We start from the raw sequence: 11,544 nt of genomic DNA, 5'->3' as shown, positions 1-11,544 counted from the left end.
TATCCCCTATAATGATAACTTACTATCCTAGGAATTACTTATGGGAAAATACCTTTAATATACATATACATTTCTGGTTTAAATAATATTTGGGAAGAATGCAAATTGTTCACATGTTTAGGATTCAGCCCTTTTCCATAAAACCCAAGAATAACTTCAGAATACTTTTTACAAAAGTAAAATAAATTATTTTCATTACTGAAAGATTATGGTTGACATATAGTTTAAAAGAATAGAATAAAATGTCCAAAAATAGATCAGCACAGGAGTGCATGGCTGGCTCAGTCAGTAGAGCATGTGACACTTGGTCTCAGGGTTGTGAGTTCAAGCCCCACACTGGGTGTAGAGTCTCCTTAAAAAAATTAAAAAATAAAATAGACCAACACAAATATATTAATTTAATATACAAATGAATTATAAAAGTAATTTAATGGGGGGGGCAGATAACCTTTTCAATAAATGGTGCTAGAACAACTGGGTATCCATATGGAAAAAAGCCTTGACCCTGACCTCACACTGTATGCCAAAATATTAACTTGAAATGGTAAAAGCTAAAACTATAAAACTTCTGAAACTATAAAACATAGGTGAAAATCTTCACAACCTTGGTTGGACAAAGATTTCTTAGAATGCAAAACGCACAAGTCATAAAAGAAAAAATTGATACAGCGTACTTCATCAAAACTTAAAACTATTTTTTGAAAGGTACTCTTAAGAAAAATTAAGAAAAAGACCATACATGATCCAGAGTCCTGGGATAGAGCCCTGCATCAGGCTTCCTGCTCAGTGGGGAATCTTTTTCTCCCTCTGCCTCCTCCCTACTGCTCATGCTCTGTCTCTCACTCTCTCTCAAATAAATAAATAAAACCTTAAAAAAAATAAAAGAAAAAGAAAAAAGAAACAGACCATAGACTGGAAGAAAATACTTTCAAAGCAGGTATCTAATTTAAAAACCTATATCCAGAATACATAAATAATTTTTACAACTCAATAATAAAAATCATCCACTTAATAAATAGGCAAAAGACTTTAACAGATACTCCACCAAAAAAAGATACATGAGGGGCGCCTGGGTGGCTCAGTGGGTTAAAGCCTCTGCCTTCTGCTCAGGTCGTGATCCCAGGGTCCTGGGATCGAGCCCCCGCGTCGGGCTCTCTGCTCAGCAGGGAGCCTGCTTCCTCCTCTCTCTCTGCCTGCTTCTCTGCCTGTTTGTGATCTCCGTCTGTCAAATAAATAAATAAAATCTTAAAAAAAGAAAAAAAAAGCCTCTGCCTTCGGCTCAGGTCATGATCCCAGAGTCCTGGGATCGAGCCCCGCATCGGGCTCTCTGCTCTGCAGGGAGCCTGCTTCCTCCTCTCTCTCTGCCTGCTTCTCTGCCTACTTGTGATCTCTGTCAAATAAATAAATAAAATCTTTAAAAAAAAAAAATCCATAATGGCCAATAGGTGATGACGTAAGCTTCTCAAGAGCTAGGTCAATGTCTTACCTAACTTTAAAAAAAAAAAAAATACATGAAAGGCAAATAAGCACAAGATGTGCAACTTCATTAGTTGTTAGGGAAATGCAAATTAACCACAATGAGATATCACAGCACCCACTAGAATGGCAAACACTTAAAAGACCAACAATATTAAGTACGGTGGAGAATGGGGAGAAAATAGAACTCTTATACATTGCTGGTAGGAATACAAAATAGTACACTCACTTTGTAAAAGTCTGGCAGTTTTTTTAAAAAAGTTAATTAAAATGCATGTTACAGTGCAACACACTCCTAAGTATTTACTCCAGAGAAATGAAAACAGATGTCCATATTAAGACTGGTGTATGTAAATGATCACAGCAGCTCTGTTAATAATAGTCCCAAACTAGAAACTGCCCAAATGTCCTTCAACTGCTGAACTGATAAATTATGGTATGTCCACATAACGCAATATACAACTTATAATTGAAAAGGAATGAACCATTGCTACATAAAACAACCTGGATAATCTCAAAAGCATTATACTAAGTGAAAGAAGCCAGAATTAGACACAAAAGACTATAAACATTTATATGAAATTCTAGTAAAGTCAAAATTGTGACGACAAAAAGCAGATCAGTTGATGCCTGGGGCAGGAGAGATTGGGGGAGGGTACTGATGAAAAAGGGGCACAAGTGAAAATTTGGGGGTGACAGAAATATTGTACATCTGAATTGTCCTGGCGGTTACACTGCTATACACATTTGTCAAAAACATACAAAAATGTATACTTAAAAACTGATGAATCTTATTGTATGTAAAGCATACCTCAAAAAAGTTTAATTTTTAAAAATGGTTCTCTTCCTTTGTGAGAATCAGAGATTTAGAATAGACATATTTCTGGTCATGTGACACTATTAAGATTCAATAATGTCCTTTCCTTCACAGTTTTTAAGATAAAGATGGGAAGGCCATTTTCTGAACTAGATTTTTTGATGCAAAAGTATCTGATAAGTGCATTATATATATATGTCATATATATATCATGTAATATATAGTAAATATGCAATTCTAAAAGAATTTAGATAAGAACCACAAAGCTTCTCAAATTAAGTTTTCATCCCTCTATTAAGATTTGAAAAAAATAGGGGCACCTGGGTGGCTCAGTCGATTTAAGCGTCCAACTCTTGGTCTCAGCTCAGGTCTTGATCTCAGGATCGTGAATTCAAGCCCTGTGTTGGGCTCTACACTGGGCACAGAACCTACTTTATAAAAAAAATTGTTTTTAAATACACAGAGTTTAATTTTTTCATACATACATATCAAAATGATTCCTTATGGACCTACCCAAAAAGGCAAATTAACCTAATAGTTTACTATAAATATATAACGCTTTTAAATTCAATTAAACTATAGTGTATTTTTGTGGTCACAAACTCTTACCTTTCTTTTTACATGTTTTCCCCTGATTTTTCTCTATACCTAACTTAAAATAATAGTGACGGTTAGAAGATAATGTATTATTACATAATAAAACCTCTACTGTTTTTTGTTCTATGCATTCTCCTAAGACAATCTCATCCTTTCCAGGGTCCTTTGTTACCATTTTTATGCTGATGATTTTGACGTAGCTCAGAAGCAAACCCAAAGTTTTCTGAGGCCTGAAGCTTACACAATAGAGAGACCTTCTTTAAAAAATTAATATAGCTTGGGGTGCCTGGGTGGCTCAGTTGTTAAGCATCTGCTTTTGGCTCAGGTCATGATCCCAGGGTCCTGGGATCCAGCCCTGCATGGAGCCTTGCATTGAACCTGGCATCAAACCCACATGGGGCTCCCTGCTCAGCGGGAAGCCTGCTTCTCCCTCTTCCACTCCCCCATCTTGTGTTCCCTCTCTCACTATCTTTCTGTCATATAAATAAATAAAATCTTTTTTTAAAAAAAAAGAAAATTAATATAGCTCTTCAAATATAGAGTTGTTAGGACCCGTCTCAGGGCCTTTTTTTTTTTTTTTAAAGATTTTATTTATTTATTTCACACACAAGAGCGAGAGAGCACAAGCAGGGGAGCACCAGAGGGAGAAGGAGAAGAAGGCTCCCTGCTTCAATGCAGGCCTCGATCCTAGGACCCCAGGACCATGACCTGAGCCAAAGGCAGATGCTTAGTAGACTGAACCACGCAGGTGCCCCCAAAATCAATTTTTCTGTTTAAGATTTTATTTATTTATTTGTCAGAGAGAGAGAGAGCACAAGCAGGGGGCGTGGCACTTAGAGGGAGAAGCAGGCTCCCCATGGAGTAAGGAGCCCAATCCATGTCTCAGAGCCTTGAAAAGGACATTCACAAGAGAGGCCTGAAGGTTAACTTCATCAGCTTCACAGCAAATCTACCTCTGCTTTAACTGTATCTTAAACTCAGGTATTTCTTTTTTTAAAGATGTACTTATTTGAGAGAGAGAGCATGTGTGCACATGCATAAGTGAGTGGGGAGAGGGGCAGAGGGAGAGAGAATCTCAAGCAGATTCCTCACTGAGCATGGAGCCTGATGTGGGGCTCGATTCCACAACCCTGAGATCATGAGCTGAGCCAAAATTAAGAGTTGGACACTCAACCGACTGAGCCACCCAGGTGCCCCGCCACCCTCTCCCACCCGATATTTCTTTTAGTGACTAGAACTATCCTCCATCTGCCTACTGGATATCTCTACTTTTAAGTTCCCCTTAAAACTAATAGGCCACAGTTGAACTTGTTGTCTCTTCTTCGTACTCCCACCACTACCCCCAGGAAGTGGCTAGTTTTCCTACATTCTATTCTCCAGATTAGGAAATAGCATCAGCATCCATCCAGTTGTAGAAGTTACCTCCATATCGAAGCAAACCATCAAGTCTTGACAATTCCTCTTCCAAATAAATTGACTTTTACCTCTCTCTAGTTCATCTACTTCTCTCCAACTCCAATCGTACTCTAGTTCAGGCCATCAACTTCTCTCACCCAGTTATTCCAATAGCCACCTAACGGGTTGCCTGGCCTCCAGTTTAACCACCTTCCAAACTATTCATATTGCAACCAAAGTTAGTTCTAGAATACACTTCTGATCACATGATTCCCTAACTCGAATACTTTACTATAGAAACTTCAATACACATAAGATATTACTTAGCAGTATTGTTAAAAGGTACAGATTTGGGGACTTTACCCTAGTGATTTTGATTCAATAGGTCTGAAATAGAATACAGGAATGGGCATTTTAAACAAAATTTCTAGGTGATTCTGTTATAGGTAATCCATACTTTAAGGTACAATGTTTAACATTTCCCCAGTTGTCCTACAGTAGAATTCAAACTCCTTAACATGCCTTCCAATGTCTTGTAAAATCTGGCCCCTGCTTACCTTTCCAGTTTTATCAGTAACTATCACCTCTTATACCCTAGGCTAAACCATACTGAACCCCCCCTTTTTAAAGTAATCATAGCCCTACCATGCACAGTTTTCCCCTGTTGATCCCACCCCACCCACCTCCTCCAGCGAACCAACCACACAAATATACCTTTCTCCCTTGCTAATTCCTATTTACTATTCAGTTTAGACATCAATTCCTCTAGAAGATTTCTGATTTCCAAGTCTGAGTTAAGTACCCCTTCTAAGAGCTACTGTAGCCTCCTACATTTTCCTCTATCATAGCATTTATCTAAAGCATTCTATTAACTCAATTATTTGTCCAACTGAATCACTATCTTGTTCTCCACTGAATATCCCAGTGCTTGGCACTCTACCTGGCATTCATTCATTGAATAACAAAATTAATGACTTTTACTTAGAAGTATGAATGAAGTTAAGGAAAAATGATGAAAAACCATATTTATGCATCATAAAATATGTATACCAATGAACAAGTACCAGGAGAGTCTATAGAAAAATAACAGCAAATGAACAAGGAGGAAAATGACTAAAGGATTTGAATAAGTAATTCAAACAAAGAAATCCAAATGGCCAATAAATATCAAAAAAGGATATTTATTCTCATTTTTAATTAAACAAATGCAAATTAAAACAATGATATTTTCATTCCATACCTATCAAACTTACAAATATTTGAGTTCATAATTCCAACTTTTGACAAAGATGTAGAGAAATGAGATCTCACAACTGTAGATAAAAGGGTAAACTGGAGGTATGTACATAGAAACTCCAGCATACAGGGACGCCAGCATACAGTGGCTCAGTCAGTTAGGCTGCTGTCTTTGGCTCAGGTCATGATCCCAGGGTCCTGGGATCAAGCCCTGCATTGGGCTCCTTGTTCAGAGGGGAGCCTGCTTCTCTCTCTGCCTCTGTCTGCCACTCTGCCTACTTGTGCTCTCTCTCTCTCTGACAAATAAACAAATACAATCTTTAAAAAAACAAAAAAACAAAAACAAAAACAAAACCCTCCAGCATACAAATAAAAGAATGTCTTTTTTTTAACATTGTTTATAATAGTAAAAAAATGGAAATAATCTGAATATCCATCAGCAGTGGCAGATATGTCAATAAGACATTTCAAAGCATGATCTAGAGTCACACGTATGAATATGGGTGGTCCCACACAACAAAGAATAAAGCATTAGAAGATCTGAGGAAAATTACAAAACTCTGATAACAAAAATCAAAGAACTAAAATGGGAAAAATATTGCATGTTCACAGATAAGAAGAGTCACTACTGTCAAGATGCCGTTCTTGGACGCCTGGGTGGCTCAGTGGGTTAAGCCTCTGCCTTCGGCTCAGGTCATGATCTCAGGGTCCTGGGATCGAGCTCCGCATCGGGCTCTCTGCTCAGCGGGGAGCCTGCCTCCCCTTCTCTCTCTGCCTGCCTCTCTGCCTACTTGTGATCTCTCTCTCTCTCTGTGTCAAATAAATAAATAAAATCTTAAAAAAAAAAAAAGATGCCAGTTCTTTCCAAATTGATCTGTAGATTCAATGCAATTCCAATAAAAATCCCAGTAAGTTATTTTGTGGATATAAACTGATTCTAAAGTTTATATGGAGAAGCAAAAGACCAAAATTAGCCAACATAATACTGAAAGAGATGAACAAATTTGGCGAACTGACACTAATCAAGACAGTGTTGTATTGATGAAAAACAGACGGATTGATCAATGGAACTGAATAGAGAGCCCAGAAATAGACGCACACAAATATAGTTAACTGAACTCTGACAAAGGAGAAAAGGCACTACAATGGAGCAAAGACAGTCTTTTCAACCAATGGTGCTGGAACAACTGAACATTCGTAATGAAAATAATGAATCTAGACACAGACACTATACACTTCACAAAAATTAACCGAAAATGGGTCATAAACCTAAGTGTAAAATGTACAACTATAAAACTCCAAGAAAATGACATAGGAGAAAACCTAGATGACATTGGGTATGGCAGTGATGTTTTAGACACAATACTAAAAGCACAACCCATAAAAGAAATATGGATAAAATCTGGACTTCAGTAAAATTTAAAACTTCTGTTATGTGAAAGACAATGTCAAGAAAATGAGAAGATAAACTACAGACTGGGAGAAGGTATTTGTAAAAGATACAACCAATAAAGGAGTATTACCTAAAATATTTTTTAAAATTCTTAAAACTCCACAATAAGAAAGCAATCTAATTACAAAATGGGCCAAAGACCTGAACAGGCATCTCACCAAAGACATACCGATACTGAATAAGCATATGACAAGACGTTCCATACCGTATGTCAGAAGAGAGATATAAATTAAGACAATGAGATACCACTACATCTTTATTAGAACAGCCAAAATCTGGGACAATGGCAATACCAAATGCTGATGAGGATGTGGAGCAACAGGAATTCTCATTCTTTGCTGGTGGGAATAAAAATGGTACAGCCATTTTTTAAAGTAGTTTGGCAGTTTCTTATAAAATTTAGAACCTATGAGAAGACATGAAGGAAATGTAAATGCATATTACTGAGTGTAAGAAGTCAATTTGAAAGCACTACATATTGTATGAGCCCAAGAACATGATATTCTTAGAAAAAGGCAAAACTATGGACACAGCAAAAAGATCGGCAGTTGGGGGCACCTAGGTGGCTCACTTGGTTAAGCAACTGACTCTTCCAAAAATGATTGCAGGGCCATGGGATTGAGCCCTGCATCAGGCTCTGTGCTCAGCAGGGAGTCTACTCAAAATTCTCTCTCTCCCTCTATCTTTGCCCCCACCACCTCTCTCTCAAATAAAAAAATAAATCTTAAAAAAAAAAATCATCAGGCGTTGCCAGGGTTGAAGTGGAAGGAGGAATAAATAGGTGGAGCACAGAAGTTTTTAGGGCAGTAAAAATCCTCTGAATGATGCTATAGTAATGTATTTTGGTATAAACCAAAAATAAAAACACCAAAAGTGAACCCTAGTGTAAACTATGGACTTTGGATGATTGTGGCATGTCAACTCAAGTTCATCCTTGGTAAAAAAAATGAAAAAAAAGAAAAAGTACCATTCTATTTACCTGAAGGTAATGTAACATTATGTGTCAACTATACTTATATTAAAAAAAATTTTTTAAGATTTTTTTATTTATTTCACAGAGAGAGAGAGAGAGAGAGAATACAAGCAGGGGAAGCAGGAAAGGGAGAAGCAGGCTCCCCGCTAAGCAGGGAGCCCGATGCGGGGTTTGATCCCAGGATGCTGGGATCATGATGTGAGCCAAAGGCAGACGCTTAATGACTGAACCACCCAGGCGCCTCCCCAAATATTTTTAATATACCATTCTGGTGGGGGATGTTAATAGGGCAGGCTATGCCTATACAGGGGCAAGGAATATGTAAGAAATTTCTGCACTGTCCTCTCAATTTTGTGTGAAGCAAAAACTGCTCTTAAAAAAAAAAATCTTACAAGGGCTTTAACACAATTGGAGAAGGGGAAGCATTTTAAAGATTTACTTATTTTAGAGAGACAGAGCATGCATGCAAGAATAAACTGGAGGAGGGACAGAGGGAAAAAAGCTCAAACAGACTGTCCGCTGAGCACAGAGCTTAATCTCACCACCCCGAGATCATGATTTGAGCCAAAATCAAGAGAACACTTAACCAACTGAGCCACCCGGGGCCCCAGGGGAAGCATTTTAAATCAACAGCTTTCTAAGAATATCCATTCTTGCTACCATTTTTTAAGTTAAGAACTTCCTTTCATAGTGGGGTGTTACCCACTGGACAAAGAAGTTTAAGCTAAAATTATTAAACCTTGCCCTCTGGAATGTGACAGAGGCTCAAGAACGTAAACGTCAGAAAGGGCACATTTTTCTGAGGCTAAGTTATTTCTCAACTACCCTACTTATTTCTCAAAGATATGTGCTAATGGAATGTTATATATTTTTTTCTTTTTTAAAAGATTTATTTATTTTAGAGAGACAGAGCAAGACAGACCAAGAGAGAGTGAATGGGGGAGGGGCAGAGGGAGAAAAACTTCAAGCAGAATCATCCCCCACCCCCACTGAGTGTAGAGTTGATCTCATCACCCAAGAGACCATGACCTGAGCTGAAACCAAGAGTTGGATACTTAACTGACTGAGCCATCTAGGTACCCTGGAATGTTACACTTTCAAAATAAAACACAAAAAAACTCAAGAAAAAAGACTAAAAGTAAAAAGAAAAAAAAATAGTGCCAATGTTGAGAAATCAGGAGTAAAGAAATATAGGACCCAACAAAGGAGAAAAGCAAAGTAATGACATAACCATCATCTGATGATCCCAATCTGTGAATTCTTTTTCCAATAAATTTTGTGTAATTTTGATATGTGATCTACTATTAAACTACCATTTCACACTTCGTGCAAATGCCATTAAAATAAAACTTATTTCAGCTTTAGCACTTCTGACTGCAATAGTGCTATTTTTTAAAACTTTTTGTATAGTTGTAGGGGTTGTAATTCTACATTATTAACTACAAACTCTTGAGAAGCATTGAAATTATGTCATGTTTTAAAATTTTATTTTAATGATACAATTTTCCCCTACCAGCTATTCATGGTGATGTCAATGCTCCATAAATCTAAGGAGATAGTCCTAATAAATCAAAATAATTAAGATGCTTTGTTTCTGGAGCACCTGGCTGGCTCAGTCAATAAAGCATGGAACTCCTGATCTCAGGGTTGTGAGTTCCAGCTCCATGTTGGGTGTGGAGACTACTTAAACAAATAAAAGATGATTTGTTTCTAATGAAAAGACATACATTTATTACTCTTTGGTAATATATTACTAGACAGAGCTTCAAATTTATTAGTGGAATGTCTTTAAACATATTTGATTAAAATCTTTAACACAAGATTCATGCTTTCTTTTTTCTTTTTTTAAAAAAGATTTTATTTATTTATTTGACACAGAGAAAGAGATCACAAGTAGGCAGAGAGGCAGGCAGACAGAATGGGAAGCAGGATACCCGCCGAGCAGAGAGCCCAATGCGGGGCTCGATCCCAGCACCCTGGGATCATGACCTAAGCTGGAGGCAGAGGCTTAACCCTCTGAACCATCCAGGTGCCCCGAGATTCATGCTTTCTTTTTTTTTTTATTTTTTAAGATTTTATTTATTTATTTGACAGACAGAGATCACAATTAGGCAGAAAGGCAGGCAGAGAGAGAGGAAGGGAAGCAGGCTCCCCGCTGAGCAGAGAGCCCGATGTGGGGCTTGATCCCAGGACCCTGGGATCACGACCTGAGCCGAAGGCAGAGGCTTTAACCCACTGAGCCACCCAGGTGCCCCAGATTCATGCTTTCTAATACCCATTTAAAATCCTCTAAATCTCTTATGGTACACTTAATTTTTTTTACTTTCTGAATGTTATTTGATCTTGACTGCAATGCAAGAGAAAATAATGAAAATTCTTTAAGAATGTCAATCACTAAAGCAAGCTCTTACAAGAAATTAATGTTAACTAATTTCTTTATTAAACCAAAATAAAAAGATATGTCTGATATACAGCACCGGCGGTTTGTAAACTACATGCTACCCATCTCAACCTCAGTATTTGAGTAGTTTTAATAATTTCACGTTCTTTACAGTTTTTAACTCAATTTTAATTGGATTGGATTGGTGATAAAAAGACTAAATTTTATTTTTTTAATAAAATATTTTTAATTTGACTAACTTATTTTGTTTCAGATATTGAATTATAATTGAACACTTAGTGCCAAATGATGACTTCAAGAAAATTTTCTAATAAATTTGCAGCTCGACTCCAGACTTCCTTCCCACCATTGTACAAATGCCATTAGAACAAAATGCAATTAAGTTCCTTTTCAAACATTCATTACCAAAGCAACAGTCATTTAAAGTAGACAATAATGTATCAGAAATACACTCCTTTGTGACTGACACCAATTCTTTTAAAGCAAGAAATATTAGCAGTACAAAACCTGATTCAATTGTGTACTGCAGATAATTCACTAGGTGCCTTTCTTCAGAAGTGTAGATGCCTAATCAATTATAGCACATATTCGAAATTCTGTTCTACAGTATTGCTAAATATCTTCATATAATTTCTTTTGCAATATGTCTTGTTCTTGTTGCACTGTATTGGGTATGTAAACAATTGCTTGTATCCATTTTTTTCTCTTAATTTTATTGCCTCCCTATCAGATAAAGGTCTATTATGTGTTACTAACCTGAAAGGCTATTAAAAACTTCTATGATAGTATCAATATCTTTATTATTTTAGTTTTACACTAAATTAGAAACTGAGCCAATTCTAACAAATCTTGGATTTTAGTACAGTCATTAGAAAAATGCTGTTTTCTCTTTTTCTTTCCTACTTTTTTCTCCCCTCCCCCCACCCCAGGAAAGTCTGTCTATTTTTATTAGTACCATTGGTATGCCCCCTATTCCCTGGATCGTGGACATACTTTTCTGCTGTCACTACTAAATGCTGAACTATCAAACCATCCACACATCCTAATTTACCTTCTTCTATTTCAAACATTTGTACTGTTACAAAAACAAACACTTGTTTTTCACTCCAATAATCTGGAAGCACAAGGTTATTTATTTCCTCTTTTGATGAACATGATTTCTTCAATGACTAGTCACTTAATAATTTTGAAATTTT

The sequence above is a fragment of the Martes martes genome, assembly GCF_963455335.1.
Source record: "Martes martes genome assembly, chromosome: 8".
In the NCBI taxonomy this organism is placed as follows: domain Eukaryota; kingdom Metazoa; phylum Chordata; class Mammalia; order Carnivora; family Mustelidae; genus Martes; species Martes martes.
The sequence above is the reverse complement of the archived record's forward strand: the minus strand, read 5'-3'. Positions refer to the sequence as shown.